At 37.5% G+C, this 9878-nt stretch overlaps 1 pseudogene; it reads left to right on the forward strand.

Moving 5' to 3' along the window:
* The first annotated feature begins 8054 nt into the window (after positions 1-8054).
* LOC143536387 (protein LIGHT-DEPENDENT SHORT HYPOCOTYLS 5-like) lies at positions 8055-8689 on the forward strand (annotated as a pseudogene).
* Positions 8690-9878: the final 1189 nt, after the last annotated feature.

Raw genomic sequence — 9878 nt, forward strand, 5'->3', positions numbered from 1 at the left:
GTTGGTTGGGGGATCACTTGGTTATTGATAATTGCGATTACTGTTTTTTATAAAATGCTGAGCTAAATATATCTCGTAATTACGTAAAGCTAACTCTAACATCTGTTTAACTACATTGTGTCTATTATACTCTCGTAAACTAAAGTCATGAGATGGCATGCAACTTGGTGCGCAAATTAATAATGGGCGTTGTGGGATTGCGAGAACACCAAGCCGTGCGTTGTGGGCCCTGAGGTTGTGGTTAACGCATGGCAAATGACCTAATTGGATAGGTTTAGAACGAAACGATATGCATGGTTTCTAATAGGTTGTGGGCCTTGAGGTTGTGGCCAGCGTATGGCGAATGACCAAATTGGATAGGTTTAGAACGAAGCGATATGCATGGTTTCTAATAGGTTGTGGGCCTTGAGGTTGTGGTCAGCGTATGGCGAATGACCAAATTGGATAGGTTTAGAACAAAGCGATATGCATGGTTTTTAAGGAAACAACGTCGTTCGAACTGGTAATTGGTCGGCTCGGCTTGCTTGTGTTGGTTTATTGGTTGTGATAAGATTTTGTTTATTTAAATAATCATTTTATATCAATTTTTTAAAATATTGCATGGCTCATAATATAAAACAAATAAGTATCTGAATGTTATACGGTTGATTTGGTTTTTACAGTCGATTTTCAAGTTCTATATTGTAAATTCAACTGCAATTAGTAAACTGTAAAGCTTTGCCTATTGACTTTGGTCTCAAATCTCAATAGTGTTTGGACAACCCGCTAACACCGATTCATAAAAGTAAACCCTATAAATAATTTTTTAAAAAGAAATAGTTTACTAAACAACAACAATAAAAATTATAGTGCTATGAAAAATCATACTCATAATAAATTAAAAAATTTAGTCACGCACAATATGTGATAAAATTTGTATTATAATACTCCTTACACAACATTAATAACTCACGTATAAACAATGATCATGTCGTTTAATATATATAGTTAGGTGTTTCTTGTTTACAAACTTATATTATTGTAAATAGATTTGATTTGTATTTCTTAAATTTATGTTTTAACTAAAACATCTAACTATTATATAAATATTTCAATTTATTGGGACGTGCGTAGAAGATAACCGGTGCCATCTCTAACATAAGCTAAGTGAGACAAGTGCATTAGGCCTCCAAATTTTAAGGCCGTCAAAATTATGACAATTATTCATTTACATGACTAACGGTTGAAGACTCGCTATCCATGTCATTCGGTGACACCACGACAGCTTATTTGGGATCGATCAGAACAAACAACGCAACAGAATCATACTATCGAACAAATAAGACTTTTATGTGGTTCGATTAAGGACACCTACGTCCACAGACTGCAACTGAGGTTTTCTTTATTATGCATGGTGCAAGATTGTAATTAGGCATCTAAAGGATATAAATAAACTAGGATTAGGGATTCTAACTTAGCGATCGATAAACTAAATATCAACCTAATTAACATTAATAATCCCGGCCTCAATAGCTCCACGTATGAACTAAATAATCTAAATCCCAAAGACTTCACCGATCCTAACACCAGTTGACACAGCAAAGCCAACTTCAAAGTTCAAATCGTCATCTCACTTGCACATTTAATTACGTACATTTTAAACAAGATTAATTAGTATCCTTGACAACACGAAAGCTACCTATTCATGTTAGGTCAAACTCGTCAAGCTTCGTGCTTGTGGCTATAAAGTACTTGACCGCATTAATGTACGCGTTTCATATAAATTTACAAAAAACTATCAATATTAAAAAATCAAAAAGTAAATAAAAATATAGAATTGCTTACATGTGGAATATCCCATCGGTCATATGTCGGTAAGATTCGTTATTTACCTATAAGTGAAGACGCCATCGTTGATGATTAGACAGTGTATAGGTAATCTTGCATTCTTATCCAAATCAAACATGACGTTAATTTACCCTAGCACACGAGTGAAAAAACCTGTTTCCACAGTATGTGGTCAAAGTTAGTACATCAACCTAGCGGCATGTAGGGAAAAATGGACCTAGAGATAGGTTAGTAGGGTATAGAGGGTGAAGAGGTAGGTCCCAGCAGAGCCCAGTTGAACCCGCAAGACTCACCTTGAACAGGGACGTCTGCGCAATGACCAACTGCTCCAGCAGGACACACCATGCTCAAAGAACCTTACGCGCAGTACGCCAGCTGTACCCGCAGGGAAAGCCTCCCAATGGTGAAGTACCCCGCCTGTTCCCGCAGCTGCGGATACAAGCCATCAGGGAAGGCTACCCGCACTAACAGCAAGGCTACACGCACAAGGCATTCGTTACTTCAGTAGTCACATGAAGGAATGAGCAAGGCGGGAACACTCCCGCCTAAATGAGCCAGTCCGTATGCTTCTGGAAGGTCTTTCGTACTATACCTACTAAGGTATGGGCGGAACAGACAGTTTGACCAGAGCAGCCCATGAACTAATCACAGGGTGACAGCTCACCGACAACAATACGAGGAGGAGCACCCTCTAGTACTGTTTGTCACTATTAGCCGCTGCCTACTCACCAACCCTTACGATGGGACGTGCGCAGCCTACAGTTGGTGGAACAGTGCGTAGCCGGCAGTAAAAGGAACAGTATACAGCCGACCTTATTACTGTTGGCCGTAACCTATCCACCAACCAGCATGGCCTGTGCGTACGTCCACTGTTGGTAGAACAGGAATACTATTCAGCCGGCTGTACCTGCTTGGAAACCTACCTTCGGCTATAAATACTCCAACACCTTGGAATGGTAAGGACATCATCTGTTATCTCAATCTTATCTAGCAATCTCTTAATATACACTTATATTCAGAGCAATCTAGTCTGATTCTCACGCCGGAGGGTGGTCACAAGGAGGAACCCCCCCTTCTCAGTGACGAGCTTACGGTGTCTGTTTTGCAGGTCCCCTGAAGAACAACCTTCTCTGCTGGACCTCATTCGTGGGAAACATTACTTAACCTCCAGATTATCTATAATCTGCCTGTGGGTTCATTAATTAATGCGATGAAATTAATGCGGAAGAGAGAGAAAACGAAGGTGCAATGAAACCACGACACGTGGCAAAAAGCAAGCTGGCAACAGCTGTTGACAGGACGCATACCATTAATTTCGCGGCCACGCGCCCGAAAAATCGCGCCCACGCGCCTGAAAAAGCGTCTGGAATGACCATGTACTGTCACGTCACCATAACTTCCTGCACGTCCTGACACAGTCAGAAGAAACCGTCGCACGACGTTTCAGATGTTTGGACTGTTCCTATCTTTCCACCAACTCTTCGAATTTCAAAATTCAAAATTCAAAAAGATTCAAGTGAGCGGGAAAATACCCCTTACCTTGGCAACCAAGTAACCGTAAGACGGACGCGGGTACAGTGTTAAGGCAAAACCCTTCACATACCTAGCACCCGCAGGGAATTGAAGCCAAGAATAACTTGGCAACCAAGTAACCGTCAGACGGATGCGGGTACAGTGTCAAGGCAAAACCCTTCACATACCGAGCACCCGCAGGGAATTGAAGCCAAGAATACCTTGGAAGTAAAGTAACCGTAAGACGAGTGCGGGTACAGTGTCAAGGCAAAACCCTTCACGTACTTAGCACTCTGTAGGGAATTCAAACCAAGAAAGATCTTCTGGGCCATGCTTGCGGAAACGTGAATAACATTCCCGCACGACGGGAACGTCGAGAACTATATTGTTTGAAACTCCAAGATGGAATTGGTGGTTTCAGCATAAATGATCACTATGTCGAAAACCACCAAAACCCCATGGAGAATCCACACAATTGGGACTCAACGCTCCTGACGCGCGAGGAGGTTACAAACCTACCCGCTTCACACCCAAAGATCAAGCAGAAAAGTCGGGAATTTCTGCGTGACATCAGGAAAACCGAGGGATGAATCACCACGGAAAACCGGAAAACTATACCCTTTTCAAAACCCCTTGCTAAGTCCAAAAGTTCACCTCACTTTATTAAACATTCATGAGAAGAACATTGGACTGGGGGGACTTGAAGAGGTAGGTCCCAGCAGAGCCCAGTTGGACCCGCAAGACTCACCTTGAACAGGGACGTCTGCGCAATGACCAACTGCTCCAGCAGGACACACCATCCTCAAAGAACCTTACGCGTAGTACGCCAGCTGTACCCGCAGGGAAAGCCTCCCAATGGTGAAGTACCCCGCCTGTTCCCGCAGCTGCGGATACAAGCCATCAGGGAAGGCTACCCGCACTAACAGCAAGGCTACACGCACAAGGCATTCGTTACTTCAGTAGTCACATGAAGGAATGAGCAAGGCGGGAACACTCCCGCCTAAATGAGCCAGTCCGTATGCTTCTGGAAGGTCTTTCATACTATACCTACTAAGGTATGGGCGGAACAGACAGTTTGACCAGAGCAGCCCGTGAACTAATCACAGGGTGACAGCTCACCGACAACAATACGAGGAGGAGCACCCTCTAGTACTGTTTGTCACTATTAGCCGCTGCCTACTCACCAACCCTTACGATGGGACGTGCGCAGCCTACAGTTGGTGGAACAGTGCGTAGCCGGCAGTAAAAGGAACAGTATACAGCCGACCTTATTACTGTTGGCCGTAACCTATCCACCAACCAGCATGGCCTGTGCGTACGTCCACTGTTGGTAGAACAGGAATACTATTCAGCCGGCTGTACCTGCTTGGAAACCTACCTTCGGCTATAAATACTCCAACACCTTTGAATGGTAAGGATATCATCTGTTATCTCAATCTTATCTAGCAATCTCTTAATATACACTTATATTTAGAGCAATCTAGTCTGATTCTCACGCCGGAGGGTGGTCACAAGGAGGAACCCCCCCTTCTCAGTGACGAGCTTACGGTGTCTGTTTTGCAGGTCCCCTGAAGAACAACCTTCTCTGCTGGACCTCATTCGTGGGAAACATTACTTAACCCCCAGATTATCTATAATCTACCTGTGGGTTCACTTAGTGTTTCTTCAGAGGGGAATATTATTCTCCACACTATCAAAACAAGTAATTTTTTATGAGAAAATTCTTATAATAATAATAATAATAGAGTATTATATTTTTGTCTTTTTAAATGAAAGTTTTTAAAAATATCTTTTACAAACACGTTTTTTGAAGACGTGTTAAGCCTTAACGTGTCTTTCACGACCTGTTAACCTCTAACGAACGTCTTTCACGGCATGTTATTCTCTAACGCGTTTTTCGCGACATACTAGTCCTATTAATTGTTTTTTTAATATTACATTATTATAATTAATTTAATACATATTTGTCAGTTCTTATATAACTTGTAATATATAATTTTAAATATGTCGTTGAGACGTGTTTATTTTTCTACATGTTGTCATAAATTTTATTCAAAACCGAGTGTCAAATTGATATTAAAATGTTCAATAAATGTTTAATAAAATTTGACCAGTCTCGTTTTAAGTAAAATTTATGCAATACGTAGATAAAAATAAGTAAGTCTCAACGGTATATTTGGAACTTTATAAAACTTTATGCATTACTAGTTATAAAAGAAATGACAAATATGTATTAAATTAATTATAATAATGTAATATTAACAAAAACAATAAATAGGGGTAACATGTCGTGAAAGACGCGTTAGAGGCTAACATGCCATTGAAGTCGCGCATTGGAGGTTAACAGGTCGTGAAAGACGTGTTAAGGCCTAACACGTTGTCAAAGACGTGTTTGTATGGGACATTTCTAGAAACTTTTATTTAATGAGACAAAAATGGAATCTCCTAATTGGGCCGTTTTGGGAATTTTCCCAATTTTTATTTATTATTCAGGAAAGATTAATGTTTACATCGGGAAGGTAAACGCGTACGTAACAAGTTGTGTTGCTAATTATTTTTGGATAGCAAAACTAATTCGTTTGAAAATAAAATTTATAGATCTTAGGATCATAACATTACTATTCACAACGTACCCGTTGGATACGACTTAAGTAGCTTTACAGGATCAGGTGCAAGATAGGCAAAAATATCAAAATGCAAATGATATAAGCGCGTATTGGTTGCCAATACTTGTTTTCTAGTGTTTGGTAATTACTTAATTTTCTTTTAAATTAAGCTTTAACTAAATAACTTAAAGTACCGATTCAGTACTTACTTTTTTTTTCTATTTCAAAATGGTACTTTATAATTTATATTCAGATTTCAAAGTGGTACTGTATTGTTTGATTTTCAAACTATTGCTCTAACGGCTACTCTTAACAAGAACCTCTCGTAACTATCACGAGCTGCTTGTTGGTTTAAGTAGAATTCATTAATTAGTTAACACACATTTAGTGTTTTCAAATGTAAAGGTTAATATTATAATAGTAGAAAACAGGGCATTTAAGATTTTTTTCCGGTCGCTAAAATCCTTGTAGGCTGATCTGTTTTGCGACTAGGGTTATTTTACAACATAATCTGTTCTACTGGTTTGTGACTGTTTAAATTCGGTCGCAATATATTCAACTGCTTTTGGGTTCTAATTTTTTGCTACTTGTTTCTCACTCACAAATGTCTAGCAGTAACTTTCTAATAGTGTTGTTATTCCTTAGCACACTTACCACATGCAAGTTTATAATGACGGAACTTATGGTGACTAAGGCTACGCTGACGGCTGACGACATGTTATCTCTATAGGCAGACGTGTTGGAGAAGTTTTCTTAAGTGATATATGAAAAACCAAAAAATATTGAAACAAATTTGACTTACTGTTCATCTAAAGGTGATAATTCATAAGCTTTTATACGACATCTTGAATGCAATTGTCATAAGTTTTATTTATGTTGCTTGGAACTTACTCACTAATACATTTGAAAAGGCATCTTCAGTGCACTTATTGTTGCCACATTTCTTTCATTGGCTTCATTAAAGAGGAAGAGTCACTATCGGTGGTTTGTTGCCGCACTTTTGATACCCTCTACAAACCCTAATTCTTGATTTCTATTCGTGGTATTATAAAGATAGCCTCTATAACCTACACATTTACCAATCATATGTTACTTATATTACATAACCAACATAATGCATATGTGTTCTTAAAGGTTTCAAATAATACAACATATAATTAAGCATGTTAGTTTGAAAATTTTTAATTTACTTACCACACACAATTTTTTATTGGATGATATGTAAAATCGTATAAATATAATTGTTTTAACAATAATGCATAAGTTAGTTACCAAAACATATAACAATTTTTCTTTCTTGGATAGGTTCCGATACATATAGATCTTTAACATGAAAAACGTATAAATAAGTAAAATAATAATTATTTTTACGCAACACTTTTTAATTAAAGAGAATAATTATTATGGTAGTTAATTTTAATGCGCACCAAATGAAGTAGCATAATAGTAATATATTAATTCAATTCAAAAACTAATAACTATTACTATAATTTTAACATAATTATTCTAGATAGTATATAACTATATATATGCCATGGTATAAGGTTTATTTTTTTATCATAACACTTCTTTCTTCCTTTCTTCATATGTGTGTATATATATATAGTTATTATATTGTATCTATTACTAAATATACGTATATAATTACGATATATTCTTTAAACGTAGGAAATGAAAATACTTATAACTATGTATATTCCCGGTGGTCAATTAAGTGTCATGCTAAGGAGTAGGGACAACCCAGACATCCCCTATACGTCCCGTATAAGACTATAAGAGACGTTATACGTCTCATATAGTCTTATACAAGATGTATAAGGGGTGTTTGGTGTCCCTAGAAAATCCTTTGATTAAACTTCAACCATGCAAAAATGTCCTCAATAATATTAAAAATAAACCGTGGATCCTACAACAATAATGAGTTCATCCATCGAGTCTTGTCCATGGCAAGAGGAGGAGCCTTCTTTCATGTTTCTTTTCTATATTACGTCCCATCATCTCTCTCCTCTCTTTTCTCTCTCTCTCTCTCTATCTACACCGCCACCCTCCTACAATCAATCATTCACTCAATCCAACCCTAAATCCAAAAAAACAAAAAAAATCCTTTCACGCACTCCTATGGATTTACCTTCAGGAGAATCTGGAGATCCTCCGAGTCTGCAGCCCAGTGGCGCGGCTGACACACCCACTGAAACATCAAGGTCTTCAGCCACGCCATCGCTCAGCAGATACGAGTCACAAAAACGACGTGACTGGAACACGTTCCTACAGTATCTTAAAAACCACAAACCGCCTTTGACGTTGTCGCGGTGCAGTGGCGCACACGTGATCGAGTTCTTAAAGTACCTAGACCAGTTTGGTAAAACTAAGGTTCATGTTATCGGGTGTCCTTACTTTGGACACCCGAATCCTCCATTTCCCTGCACTTGTCCACTCAGACAAGCGTGGGGGAGCCTTGATGCTCTCATCGGGCGACTCCGGGCGGCCTATGAGGAGAACGGAGGCCCCCAGGAGTCAAACCCGTTTGGTGCGAGAGCGGTGAGGATTTATTTAAGGGAGGTTAAAGATGGTCAAGCAAAGGCTAGGGGTGTTCCTTACGAAAAGAAGAAGAGGAAATGAGCTGGTGGTGGTAGTAGTAGTGCTGCGGCTGCCGCAGCCAATACGTCGGTGGTGGTGACGGCGTTGGTGGAGCTAGTGGTGGTATCTCCGGTAGTGAGTTTTCTCCTGTTACTTCCACAGTATAGTATTGTTATTAACTTATTATTATAAGTTTATATCGTTAGACAAGTTATTTGTAGAAAATTTTCAAATCATTATTTAAAAATTGAAGCATTATTATGATGAATATTGTCCCATATTGTATTGTTAAAAACATGTGATTGTCCTTAAATAGTTAAATTAAAAACTCAAATTTTGTAATTATTTTCTTTTTCAAACTAGAATCATAAATATTATTTATTTAATGTATGATAATATGAAAACTATATTTAATGTTATTTTTATTTGCAAAACGTTATGATACCTCAATAATGTATTGTGAAATTAAGTCGTACCATTTGATCTTCCAGTTACGGTACTAATTTGACGTTGTTGAATAGTTACATTTTGAAAGTATATTTATGTACATTTGTACTGAATAAGCATTGTGCAGCTATGAATAATCAAGTGATTGGTGGGATTTTGCAATATTTGTGTTTGTTCTATACTTGAGAGCACATTGAAAAAATATTCTTGGTCAATTATATATTGCTTTAAATTATTTTAATGAATGGTTAATAATAGATAGTGTCAAGATTATAATTAATAAGTTAATAACATGTCAAATATTGATGGGTAGATAAAATAAAAAAAGAAAGCCTACCACTCTACTTCACTCATAGAGTCATAGACTATATATAGTTTCAGCCGATTTTTCTATTTCAAATATCGGTTAATGTCCTTTGTGTTTTAGAAAATAAACTATATAAAGAACCAAAGTTTGTATCCAATGTAATTTGGCATGACTCATGTTATATCATTTATAAAAAAAGAAAATATGATGAAAATTGGCTTTATTAATGCTGATGTAATGTTGTTTACAACCGTGCATAAAAATGCATATTTGATTCATCATTATAATGTATTTTGATGCATCATATAAACATTATGTGTCTTAATTTTAATGCAATGTTGTATCGCATTTTAATGCACATGTATAAAGATGCAACAAAATACATACAACGGTTCTACAATACTACAAAAATTTGTTGCAATGTTATATTGTATTTTATTCAGCTTTCCATTACGATACACCAAATATTTTGTTATGATGCGGCAGCCGTCATGCGCTACATGAACTCGAAAATTTAATTTATCGTTGTAATATATTTTAATTTCTAGTTATAATAGTTGTTTCAATTTTTACTATAAAGGTCATCTCAAAACTACAATCAC

This window comes from Bidens hawaiensis, unplaced genomic scaffold (genome assembly GCF_021521415.1).
Source record: "Bidens hawaiensis isolate Kalapana, Puna unplaced genomic scaffold, B.hawaiensis_p1.1 tig00010796_1, whole genome shotgun sequence".
Classification (NCBI taxonomy): domain Eukaryota; kingdom Viridiplantae; phylum Streptophyta; class Magnoliopsida; order Asterales; family Asteraceae; genus Bidens; species Bidens hawaiensis.